The following is a 13,541-nucleotide window of genomic DNA, read 5'->3' as shown; positions in this document are numbered from 1 at the left end:
GCTAGTGGCGGGAAATAATTCAGCAGTGCCGAAGCGCACACAAACAAAATCATACCCTTGGGTTGTGACAACTAGAAGATTTTTCTCTCTTTTTCAGTGATCATTCATTCTCTGTAGTTTTCACCCATGTTGTTGCCATAAAGGCATCTGGACCACTGGATGAAATATACCACACGCTAGGATAGATGTATGCATGATTCATATATTCAAGTGGTTTTGTTGTGGGGAGTTTTGATTATTGGGGCATTGGAGTTGTGTTGACAGATCCTGAATTTACTGTTAAGACAGGGATGGGTCCCATTAGATGCCTGGTGATCAGCAGGAAGTTTACTTCTGATGGTGAGTTGGGAAAAGTGTCTAGATAAGTGATGTTGGTGTAGGAGTATTCCAGAGAGAACATGAATTTGACTGAAGGGTGGTAGTTATGTAACCTGAAGTGGAAGTCAGTAAGCAAGTCCAGGTGTTCAGATGACATTTCCATCATCTTGACTCTGTAGTGCATCTAGGATGGCATCCTACAAACCACTATATACAGAATCTACCTGATACTCGCCAAACTCTATACTGTACAGGTGATAACAACCCTTCTAAAAGAACCTTGTTCTTCCATGATCAGGTTTTTTACTGCATCTCTCCTGTTTATTGGTTACCTGAACATTTCCTTTATATCCTGCTTTTGTTTATATATGGAGTTTTACATAAGATTTTGTTCCCATCTACTACTTAGCTCTGCTGTGTCTGTTCTCTCCGAGAGGCCTAAGTAGATTTGGGTACTGTGATACCCAAAATTTTACCTATGTCTATGCCAACCATGCAGTTGATTCAATAAAACAGTGGTGCTCAACCTTTTTGGCTGGTGGACAAGATGGGCAGTGCCCAGTCCCTATGTAGGCCACATCTGGCAGGGCCCCATCTGGCCACACAGTGGGGGAGGGGGCAGAGGAAGGGCAGCTCAGCCCAGATCCAACTCTGAGGTGGAAGGGGATTTGGACCACTCCAACCTGGCCCCACAGAAGGGAGGGGCATGGGCCAGCCCTGTGGGAGAAAGGGGGCATGGCCCAGTCCCAACCTGGCTGGGTGGAGGGAAGGAGGCATGGCCCAGCTCCACAGGGTGGAGAGGTGGGAGGCCCAGACTCAAACCAGCCACTCAGGGTGAAGGAGCATGCCCCAGCCCCACGGGAGGGAAGGGGGCATGGCCCAGCCCTAACCTGCTCTACAGGGCTTGGAATTTTGGCAGCAGAGGTGTGTGACAGTGCTACCACTACTCCCCCAGCCCCTCTCTCTCCCAACCCATGGGGAGCCCTGCAGGCCCAATTCCAAGGCTCTGTGGGCTGCATTTAGCTATAGGCCAGTGTTTCATCACCCCTGCAATAAAAGATTATCAACTGAATTCTTGTTTCTCATGTTGCTGTGATGGTCCAGGAAATAACAGCATCTCAACACTACCTTTCAGTATCAGTGTGATTTAACAGACAACTGTAGACTTAACTATAGATTTCTAATGCTGTTGAGAGACTAAGCCTAAACCTTGAGGATTCTGGCAGCCCACTTTCAGATTTGCTGCACTCAAAAATTCACACATTTTCTTCTTTGTATAACAGGCAAAAGAAGCTTCTGCACCTGCCATACTGTACAAATAAACATGCACTATAATTACATGCTAAAGGCATTTTTATTAAATAAAAGCTCTTAAAACATATATAAAATTTTCTGTTCCCTGTTCCAATCACTGACCTCTAAAGCATTTCTTGGATCACAGGAACAGACTTTGAGAGAACAGGGTCCATTCCCCTCCTACCATTTTCTTCAAGACCAAAGCTGTGCTCTCACTAGTTAATACAAACAAAGAAACAAAAAGGAAAAGATTAGTAAGAAAAATGCCACCATCAGTGTCTATCTGGAAACGGACTGCAATCTGGAAACAGACTGCGCAGTCTCTTGGGACCACATGGACATTCACAAACCAAAGAGAAATCTAGTTTGTTAAAGTTCCTGTTCCTAAGACTAAATAATGTATATACATTCACTAAGCTTAGTCAACAAGATCCTCCTCAGCAAAGAAAACTCAATGAGAATATTTGAACAGCTTGTTTGGCAAGTCGATACTTGTATTTTAGTTACTGCAGTAACAACCTGTGACCTACCCAGAAGGGAACTCCTCATAGGGAGTTAGAGCTAGTACTTACAGCAGGGGAATGGGGACCAGGATGCCCAGAGTTCTTTTCCCAACTCTGCTACTATCTGATCATGATGCTTAAAATACCCCACAGCATATATACCTCAATTTACCCAACTGTTAACTCTTTATCAGGTTTCTCTCTCATATGTTAGAGATCTACAGAAGCAAAACAACACAAGATAATCAAAGGATGTTCCAACTAAGTAAACTGCAAACATTTAAAAATACAATTTTAAGTATTTCAAGCAGGGAAATAATCAAAGAACAAAAGGTGTATGGTCAAAAATTACAGCTTGGTGGTAGAACTCTCTTTTGAAGCTTTGTCAGAGCTCTAGTATTTATAAAGCTTAAGTAACTCAGAGGCATTTTGGGATGCTTTATATCAATAAGGCACTTGGTTGTAAGCGTTACTGTACGTACTCAAATTGCAAATCAATCATGTGTTACAGCAGCAGTTCAGTATTAACAACTGAACAAACACATTTTCTTCCAAAAATCATTCTTTATGACTATTAAATCCTTCTCTACTCACAGTGTGGGGGCGACTAAGTGTTCCATTCAGACTCTCTTCCCTATAAAGGATGCATACAAACTTTGACATACAACTCCAAACCGTTGCTTCTAGCAAAAGCACAGCTTTAAATCAAGCACTTTTGACGTTCTAGATATAAATGAGATCTGACAGGGAAGCAGCAATTTTTTAACAGGCTACAAGAATATGCACAGGCTATACAAATTAGCAAGAAACTATAATGGATTCAATTCAAAGAGGATTTTTTTTGGCACCATACTTAACATTCTTGACTAAATATTTCACACTAATCTTGTGCACCCAAAACATATTTCCTTGACTCTAGAGCACCTCAAATATGAGCTCTAATTCCTAATAAATATCTAAAAAGTGTTCAAACAAAAGTATGTCCAAAGGTGCCTACCCTACAAAATGTTATTTTCAGGTACACTTAAACCTCTGAAAGCCAGAAAATGAAGTTACCAAATTCCACTGCAACAAAACCTTAACTCACCCCTCTTTAAGCAATGCCCCAACACATACATAATGGCACACTACTCTAAATGCGGAATGCTTTAAGCACAGAGTACATATGCACCATAAAATAGTCTTCTCTTTGCTAGTGCAAAATTCAGGCTCATATACAACCACATACCTCAAATCCCTCCTCTCTATACACCTCTGCACTTCTCTGTTCTTCCCTGTGCCACTTGAAATTAGTAGCACTGAAAAGAAAAAGGGTGAACCTGGAGCCCATTCTCCACTACTGAAAGCAGCAGGAGAAGCTGGGAGGCAGTAGAAAAGGGTTCTCCTCTCCCCGCGAGATCCCAGCTCATAGGGACAGAGGAAGGGTCTCTGAACTCAGGGGAGGATACTCAGTCAACATGGTGATCCCAGATACCCAGTCAACATGGTGATCCTGGCCCTTCATAAAACTAAGGATTGCTGTCATCCCATCTCCCCTCCCCTTGCATGAAGAACGTCTCAATCTGGTCCCTGAGCCACCATTCTGACACAGGGGTATGAAATGGGAAAAGCAGCCACCAAGCAAGGGAAAGTGTTAGCCTGACAGAACCCTGGCCAATCTCCCCTACTTTACATGCTTCATTCCCTCCCATCCATCTTCTTCCATTTACCTCTACCCCTACATCCCACTCTGCCTTTCCAGCCCCCACCACTTCTGTACTGCTCCAGCAACTGCCGACTACATTCTTTAGATTTACATTCTAATATTATAAAAGCCTAAGTCTATCTGTCTGTCCGTAATGCTTTATTTGCATTCTGACTGGCTGATGGAAACAGCCAGAGTGCTTCAAGCATGGGGGAGCACTGCCATGATTCTGAAGCTGTGCGGAGGACCAGACAGAGGGTGGGGGAGCAAAGGCCAGCACTGGCCTTGGCTCCCCACTTTGCTCCCTGCAAGCGGTGCTGAGGACTGGACAGGGGGTGGGGCAGCCAAGGCCAGAAGAGGCAGAACAGCAGCAGTATGGGATGTTAGGTGGCGGCACTCCATCCCATCCCCTTCATGCTCTCCCTTCCCCCCCCCCCCCCCCAACCCCCCCCCCCCCCCCCCCCCCCCCCCCGTTAGTCTTGACGGGCAATTGGTTAGTATATATGTATGGGAAAAAGCAGTGCATCAGAACCCCTGTAACCAAATGACCCACAGACTTGCATTCCTTTGATTTCATTCAATCCTACTGCACAGGAAACTGGTGAAGAGTATGCATCATGACTGTATTACCCTAAACGCTTACTGCAAACTTTTATTTTTGCTTATTTAGTTCATGCTAATTTTCTTGATAATACTTCATAATCAAAACTGAATCTGCACATTGACTTCAGCAGGTTTTAAAATATAAGTGTGGGTCTCCGACAAGATTTTCAAAACAAGTTTCTGCAGAATATAGCCACGAAGCAAGGAATTCGCACAACACATCGTCTGAAAGCTGCCAAGGACAGGACTCTCACACTGCATACAGAATGTCACTCAGGTTCACAGCTCATGTCATACAGCTAATAAGTTAATAGACTATTCAGATAACTTTTAGCTGCTGACAGATCCATTTTCTTACTGAGCATGCACACTTCACTCCCTTTGGGTCTGGCTATCAACGCTCTGACTTGAAGTTCATAATACAAGTTCCCGAAACAAACAATGTTTATATCAAGTCTTAAACATCAGAAATCAGGTCTTGATAACACAGGCTGCAACCCAGCTGACTGAATTGGCTTTAGCTAAAAGCTAGCTGTGGGCAAAAGCACAGAAGACTGTTAGAACCACAACATGATTTTATAACCACCAGATTCCTTGGGGCAGCTGTGTCTCAGGAACTCTTTGCTCAAAATGACAATGTCAGTAAACATTTGTCCCTTTTCCCCTGCCATCCTGTATGAATCACTTTTAAGGTCTATACCTCCACCCTATCAAATGCTTCTTTGTGGCATCACAGGAGACAATCTGCCACAATAGGAAGTTCCTGGTGCCACACTCTGGACACACTTATGTTCCCAAGAGGACTTACTCTGTCATGGAGTTGGCCACGACTCTGTACAAATCTTCTCCTATATTCTATCTTCCAAAAACAAGGTGCATGTTTAATTAGGGGCATACTGTATATGAGAAAATGCAGTACTTTGAGTTCCTATTTTGAAGTTTGTTCATACTTTGGCTTTTCTGATTTTTTCTTAATTTAACATGTCTAGTAATAGTCATCCTTCATTCAAGCAAATCTATTTTCTCCTTTCCTCTTCAGAACTATCCAGCTTGCCAACTTTTGTTACAACTAAATGCTATGTTTAAGATTATGCTTCTAATCTCTATGTAAAATTTTTCTCCGTATACCATTTCACAAATATATACAGCAAATAACGAATACCAATCATTAAATCATGACCTTGTTTCCACTGAAAGAATTTATTCTGTAATGCAGTCTCAAACCTTTCACTACGTAAAGCAATTGCAATTTCCCTTAGGAAGAATACAAGCACTTTATATTGTAAACAATTTCTTTATTCAGAAAAACGTTCGCATTCCACACGTGCCACTGAGCGCATGCATTTCTCAGCACAACAGATGTCAGCACTAGCTAAAAACTGACATGCATATATTTTCGGTGGGGCTTTTTGGTGCTTTTAGCTAAAGCCAATTCAATAAGCTATTAGTTAAAAGGGCCAAAAAAACTTCACCAAATGCATGAACTATACAGACATTAGGAAAGCTGGGCGCAACTAACGTGCTGCCTCTTCTGGTCATGGGCTGGGCTCAGTGCAGGAGCAAGTCAAGTTTAAAGTAAAGTGCCATTTGTTTGTCCTTTCCATATCTGCAAATAGCCAATATGTTTTAGTCAGTGGCAATAATAGCTACCAATCAATTAGGAACCTGCAACATTCAGCACCACTTCTCAAAGGGTCATCATAAGAAGCTGGAAGCACCACTTCTCAGGCTCATAATATGAAGCTGGAATCAGGAGGAGGCTTATAAAAGCAAACCACAAAATTCAGTTACTTTACTAGATTTAACTGCAAAATAAATGCTTCTTGCCATCTAAGTCATCTGAGAGCCAAAAGCAGCCATAAATAACAAATCACTCGGACAGTGGAAGAAACATGTCCAGCCCATATATATCTTCCAGACATTTACTCTACCTTACCTAAATAAATTGTAGTCTTGACTGAGCTTCATCCACCTTACTCTAAATTAAGACTTCAACTTAGCAAAGCACTAGGAAAAATAAATGAACCGCATCACCTGCATTTAGAGACGCATCATCATCTACATATTAACAGAATGTGGCTCAAGTATCCTCATTCTCTCTCCCCATTTCCCGCCCCCCTCCTCCAGGAGCTCCAACTGCACATGGTACAAGAATGACAAAAGAACTCTGGAAATCCCACAGAGGCAGATCTCAGAACTCATGAAAGCTGATTACCAACTACTTGACTCTTTCTAAATGCAATTAAGGAAGAATAATCCCATCTATCGTAGTCAAGAGAGATGCTAGTTAGAGGCAACCTCAAGTTCAATATTATTAGTTTTCTGATATGTCTAACAAGAAATCAGCAGAGACACCTGACCTTTATTTTCACAAGGAGGAAATAAACCAAATGAGACTAACGAAGTCCTCATGCAGACCAAAAAAAGAACCCAGAGCTCAAGTACACACTATGTCCATTAATTACTTCCCAATTAAAATTTGTATATAGTGATAAGAACTAAATGTTTAAAATTAATTTCTTTGCTAATTCCAAGTAATATTGAAGATGCAACTTCTGGCCCCAAATGTACAAAACTACAGTAACTTGTTTAAAGGAACCATTGCACTCAGAAGTTTTTTCCAGTTTTCTTTTTTTTAAACTTCCTGTGTTTCATCCCCAAATTTGCAAAAATCTGCTCATAATATACTACTCTCCTACGAGGAACAGAGGACCATTCATAGATAATTGTACAAATACTTGTAGTCAGCACAAAGTGATACACTGTCAGTATAAATAAGCATTTCAAGATGGTTTAATTAATATTGGTCTAAGCCAACCTGGGTGGCTGCTAGCAAGACAGTAGCAAACCACTATTGGCAGAGAGTAACAACCTCATAAGTAGGTACATTCACAGACAGTTTAAAAAATGAAATTAGGTTTTCCTCATTTTATAATGTGTCCTCATTTTTACGATCAAAAAGATACGGGGCTACCAGGGTAGACCAATTTCTTAGACAGGTATCTGTCCTCAAAGTGATGCAAATTTTCCATTTGGAATGTAAATTTTAAGCCAACTCAGTACTGAAAAAGCAGGATTTTAATTGATAAAAGAGCACCCATGTTCAAATCAGTTAATCTACAATATTTATACTGCATATTCAACATTTTTTTAAACAAATTTTACAATTTTCTATTTTGACAAATAGCATGACCCTTACTGAAAGTGTACAGGATCTTGTTTAGGTAAATCAAAGCCAAAGCAGGAAAGAGGATGAGATGGGAAGGACATTCATGCTTATTTCAGAAAGAAAAAAAAACATGTTCACCTTCTAGCACTCCATATGAATGAATACAAGCCCTTAGGAGATATAGCCAAACCTTGATTAACTGAACCCTGGATAAGAGAGAGGTCGACATTGTATACCTAGACTTCCAAAAGGCCTTTGATCTGGTATCCCATGATGTTCTCACAGGAAAACTGAAGGATTGCAGGCTTAACTGTTCGACAGTTAGGCGGGTAAGAAGCTGACTGTGGACCCAGAGAGTTCTAACAAATGGATTCCTGTGTTGTCCTGGCAAGAAGTAGCCCGGCGTGTCCCTCAAGAGTCCATGCCTGGCCCATTGATTTTCAACGTCTTTATCAATTATTTGGATGTGGGGGTGAAGAGCTCACTGGCCAAGTTTGTGGACAACATCAGGTTATGGGGGAGCATGGTCACGCTTGAAAATAGGCTGCAGATGCAGGCTGACCTAGACAGGCTGGCAAGCTGGGTGGATCGGAACCAGATGAAGTTCAACATTGAGAAGAGTAAAGTTCTCCATCTGGGGATGAAGAATCCCCAACATACTTACAGGCTCAGTGGCACCAATTTGACTAGCACCATGACTGAAACGGACCTACGGGTAATAACAGACCACAGCATGAACATCAGCAGTCAGTGAGATGCTGTAGCCAGCAAGGCAAACAATAGTCTGGCATGCATCAGCCAATGCATCTCAAGCAACACCAAGGAAGTGACTGATTCTTCCGCTTTACTCAGGATTAGAGAGACTGCAGCTGGAGTACTGTGTCCAGTTCTGGGCACCACATTTCAACAAGGACATGGGAAAAACCTTGAAAGAGTCCAGAGAAGAGCCACCCGTATGATCAGAGACTTGCAGGGCAAGCCATACGAGGAAAGGCTGAGGGACTTGGGTCTCTTCAGCCTAAAAAATGGAAGGCTGAGAGGGGATTTGGTAGCAGCTTACCACTACATCAGGGGAATACATCAAGAGCGTGGTGAACAACTGTTCACCAAGGCATCCTTGGGGAAAAAAAAGGAGTAATGGCCACAAACTCCTGGAAGAACATTTCAGGCCTAACACTAGGAAAAACTTCTTCACAGTTAGGGTGTCCAGACTCTGGAATAAGCTCCCTCCAGAGGTGGTACAAATCACCTACCCTGGAAATCTTCAAGAGGAGACTGAATGGTCACCTGCCCCCAGTTGTCTTTCCTGCCTGGTGGAGGAGGGCTGGACTAAGTGATCTTGCAAGGTCCCTTCCAGCCCCTTACAATCTATGAATCCAAAGGACAAGTATTTCCCTGGGAGTTTGAGAGATGCCCTAGTATTCCGTAACATCTGTCCTTCAAAGCTTAGAAAAAGAGCTACAGCAGAATTTTTTTTCTTTTTAAGACTAACTACTCCTTCATTTTTTTTAAAGTTTGCATGCTAACACAATTTTTTTTTTTAAATAAAAAAAAAAGATCCTCCTAGATCTAATTGTATTTTATTACATAACACAATCCATATTTCATTATGCTAGGTAGCCATTAATTGCAATCACAACACTGAACTAGTTTTTATTTATTTTAATTAAATTACAAAGTTACAATTCCCTAACAGGTGCTAAAGGATGACCTATATTGGGGTGCCATACACTACTGACAGATTGATTTCTTAGGATGTAATTTTCATTTTCAATTTATGACCCTTGGACTGGGTAATAAAATGTAACCGCATAGGACACCCAGTCTGGAGCTAAGGCATCGTCTCACCTAGAGCTGTAATAAGGCATCTGGGACACAGAGGGGCAACCAGTAGCACAACTAGGAGACAGTAAGTGGGGAAATAGCCCGGGCATCAACTTTAAAGGGGTGCCACATTACCCACCTCCCCACCCCCCATCCACACCTCAGCAGCAAAAGCAGCACTACAATGTTGCTCTTGTAGCAGCAGCTGGGTATACTAACGCCCTGCTGCTGCAAGGGCAACAGGTAGGGCAGGAAAACCATGCTGCCGCTCAAGCTGCATCAGCAGCTGCCCCAACTAGAAACTGTTTTTGAGTTCTCAGCTTTGGTAAGACTCCTGCACCACTTCTCTTGAGCACTCAATGGCCTCTCCACAACTCAAAGGTAATGCCCCAGCACTCCACATCCCCCCACCCCCCCACTTTCAGGTCTCCTATAGGGTTTCCCCAGGATGCAAACCCTCCTCATTATGCCTTTTATGCAAAGGCTAAGGGAAGAGAAGTTTCACATTATTTCACAGCAGAAACGGTATGTTAAATGCCATGAAATAAGATTTGTGTGGCACTGTGCATAAGTTACTGATGACCGTCATTCAGTTATCTGAATAATCATGATTAAAAATGGAAAGCTACTTGTTAGAAAAATATGTGCACTGAAATAATAACTACCACCACACAGCTTGCTGAACCTACCCACTTTTCATTCTTTGTGAAAGCACCTCCTCAGGCATAAGGCCTCATGACTTCAGCTCTCAGAGAGCAACTCCACCATTCCCCCTACTCTTAGGCAGGCCTTAGTCTACAGCAGCCTATGGATCAACCATGTTTCACCCAGCTGGTCTGACTGAATTTTCTGAGAACATGTGAAACCTTGATATGCAGTGAACAGAAAGCCTACCTTAACCCCAAATACTGATTGTTAACGAAACACACAGAAAACTTTTAAGTAGGCTATATGGATATCTACATTACTTAATGATTTATCACCATCTGCTTTAGGTTGGCCTAATTTTCAGCTACCCCAACAGGTGTCTCTGCATTATGATCTGTTCACCATCAAACAACTCCCTTGAAACTAAGACCCATTTTTACCTGCCAAAGTTCTGGGCATTTTTATTATTTACCCTCCCCCACTCCTCCCATGATCCGCATCATGATGATTTGGACACATGCACCATGATCCACATCATGATAATTCGGCAGAGGTTTATACAGCCGGACACCCTTCCTGGCACTAGCCTTCCTCCTTTATCTGGGCTTGGGACTGGCACTGGATGGGTAGAATTGTGCTGATGCCAATATTCAAGCAGAAAGATGACGCCCAAGATTGTGACAACTGTTAGGGAATCAAATAGATGTCTCGCACATTGAAAGCATGGGAAAGAGCAAGAGTGGTGGAGAATCAGTTAAGGAATGAGGTGGTCACTGAAAAAAATCCAGTATGGATTCATGCTGTGGAAAAGTACCAGGGATCCAGTTTTTGCAATAAGACAAGTGATGAAGAAATACAGGAAAAGTTGTCAAGATATCCATTTTGTTTTTATTGACCTGGAGAAAGCCTATGATCATGTACCCAGGGAGGAAATACAGGAGTACCTGAGAGTTTAGGAGGTATCAGAGAAACGTGAGGACCAGCAAGCACATGTATTGAAAATGTACAACAAAAGTGAGGACAAGTTCAGGAGAGACAATTTTGCAAGTGACAGTAGGCATACATCAAAGGTCAGCTTTGAGCCCATTACTGTTTGCGGTTATAATGGATGTCTTTACTGAACAAGTAAGAAGGAGACCACTCTGGAACATGATGTTTCCAAACAACGCGATCATTTATGCAAACCGATGAGAAACACATTAAAAAAAGTTGACAAGTTCAAGTATCTGGGGTCAACTGTTCAGCGGAATGCAGAATTAGACCAAGTTGAACCACTGAACAACAGCAGAGTAGGCGAACTGGAAGTTGGTGACAGGAACATTATATGACAAAAGAGTATCAGTGAAGTGCAGAGGAAAACCTACAAAACATTTGTGCATCCAGCACTATTGTACAGAGCGGAGACATGGCCTCTGAAGAAAATTCAAGAAAGGAGACTGAGCGTGACAGATGAGAATGCTCCAGTGGGTGTGTGGAGTGATGAAGATGGATAAAAGTGAAGAATACATCTCTCAGAGGATCAGTAAAAGTAGTGGAGGCATTTAAGAAATTGCTAGAGAAGACTAGCATGGTATGTGCATGTTCAAAGGAGTCTGGAAGAATATGTGGGAAAAGAAGTTACCAGAAAGGCACTACCAGGGAGAAGGGGAAGAGGAAGACTGAAGATGAGATGGAGAAATACAGTGGAGAGGGACATGAGAGGTGTTGGAAGAAGATACACATGAACAAAGCCAGCAGAGAGCCAGGATCCAGAACAGCAACCCCGTTTAGATAGGACAAGCAAGGGAAGGTGATAATGATGACGACCACACACACACACTCACCTGGGGTGCATTCCTTGGAAAAAAAAAATAGTTCTGTAGTCTGAGTAGCAAAGGTGTAACTGGGTAGTTCTGCATCTTGAGTAGCAGTAGGGCACAGGGCAGCAGCTGCACCCAGGCTGACAGCAGCAGTCAGGCCAGCAGCACTGAGGCTCCTAGTTTTGCACCCCCTTAAGTTGATATTCAGGGCTGGTATCCCACTTGGTCCCCCACCCCCCTTTAGTTACATCGCTAGTGAATGTAGAGGAAGTAAAATCCTCAGAACTCAAGACAAAGGCATTGTCACTTGCACTAATCTTTCCTTCCTATTTGGTCTTTACAGCTTCCTGTTAAACAAGCCTAAATAACAAAACTCTCAATAACCAGGTCAACATACAGTAGATAAGTGTTACAGAATAGCTCCAAAATCAATCATCTTATTTACATAAATAATGCAATGGCAACTCACCATTAAGCTTTGAGCCAAATAGAAGAAAGAAGAGGTCCCTCTCAAACTTGCTGGTAGTGACTCTTGATAGAACCAGTAAATATACAACTTTACTGCAACCAGTACATCTAACCAGAGACTCTTACTCAAGTCTGAGCCCAACCCTGCCTACCATATACACACAGAACTACTCCAAACTTAACTTAGGTTTGAGGTAGTTTTAAGCCTGGGCTTGCATACATAGTTGGGGGCACACACAGAGTTCAGGTTCCCATTTAGCTCAGGTTGGATCCCAATGTGCAGTGAGAAAAGACAAAGTCAACTAAATGCAGAAAGACTTTCCACTTCTCTTCAATGAATTTCCTCTCCTCAAGAGGCCAACAAGTTCCGTCACAACTGACACCTCTGAAAATGAAAGAACCCAAGAACTATGTGGCACAGAAAGCCATTACTTATGTCTTGGATATATATGGGTAGGTGCAGAAATAGTAATGGGCAGGAACAAGCTGTAGGAATGCCTAACCTGACTAATCAGCAGGGTTACCTGGACAATGAAGATATCAAATGACTACTTACGAAGTGAAAAGGAAGTTTACACCATTTTAAAATGTACTGATTTATTTTACACTCTCCCATGGATCGCAACCTTGGCATGGCTTGCGTGCCAACGAATAAGAGCAATGCTGTCTGGAGTTCTATACTGCTGGTAGGGTCACTCATGGCAACAAGGTTGAGAGTAAGGTTTCCAGACTAACAAGAAATCCAAAAATAAAATAAAAGTCCGCAACAGCAGAGCAGGCAGGTAAAGAAAGAATGCTTCACGGGGTCAAGGCTGCAACAGAATAGAAATCTCCAGTTGCCTAGGTTTTCCTTGCCATCAGATGAAGGTTTCCTTCCTACAAAAAGTATCACCTGGTTGCCTAAAGGAAGACACATGCAGGCATCTTCCTTTAATAGCAAGTCCAACAGTGCAGGCAGGGGAACATGAGACCCAGAGAAAGAGATTGAAGTGCACAGACTTCACATTTGTACTTCACACACCCTTACAGTACTACTGAAAGTGGGTGTAACAAACAAGTACCCCATTGGTACTGCTACAAAAATGTTTCCGTTTTAAACAAAAACTTCTTTGTAGAGCCATGTTTTCTAGTAACACACATATAATTAAGGGGAAGAGGGCAGCAGCTAGAGGAATCTCTTGCACCCAGGATCCCGATGTGCTCCATTCTTTTTCCTCACCTTCGGGGGG

The 13,541-nt window shown here is 42.4% G+C and overlaps 1 protein-coding gene across 12 annotated transcripts in view; it reads right to left on the bottom strand.

The window, feature by feature from the left end:
* WDFY3 (WD repeat and FYVE domain containing 3) overlaps nt 1–13,541 on the bottom strand; it is a 379,376-nt gene that overhangs the window by 316,938 nt on the left and 48,897 nt on the right. For 10 of the 12 annotated variants that reach the window (XR_003096142.1, XM_025215013.1, XM_025215023.1 and 7 more), the window contains exon 2: nt 1,735–1,829. The exons of the other annotated variants lie outside the window; for them this stretch is intronic. The gene's annotated coding sequence lies outside the window, so the exon portion shown is untranslated. The remainder of the gene's footprint in view (nt 1–1,734; nt 1,830–13,541) is intronic. 12 annotated transcript variants of the gene reach the window in all.

This window comes from Alligator sinensis, unplaced genomic scaffold (genome assembly GCF_000455745.1).
Source record: "Alligator sinensis unplaced genomic scaffold, ASM45574v1 scaffold1142_1, whole genome shotgun sequence".
Lineage (NCBI taxonomy): Eukaryota > Metazoa > Chordata > Crocodylia > Alligatoridae > Alligator > Alligator sinensis.
This window is presented reverse-complemented; position numbering and strand designations above follow the sequence as displayed.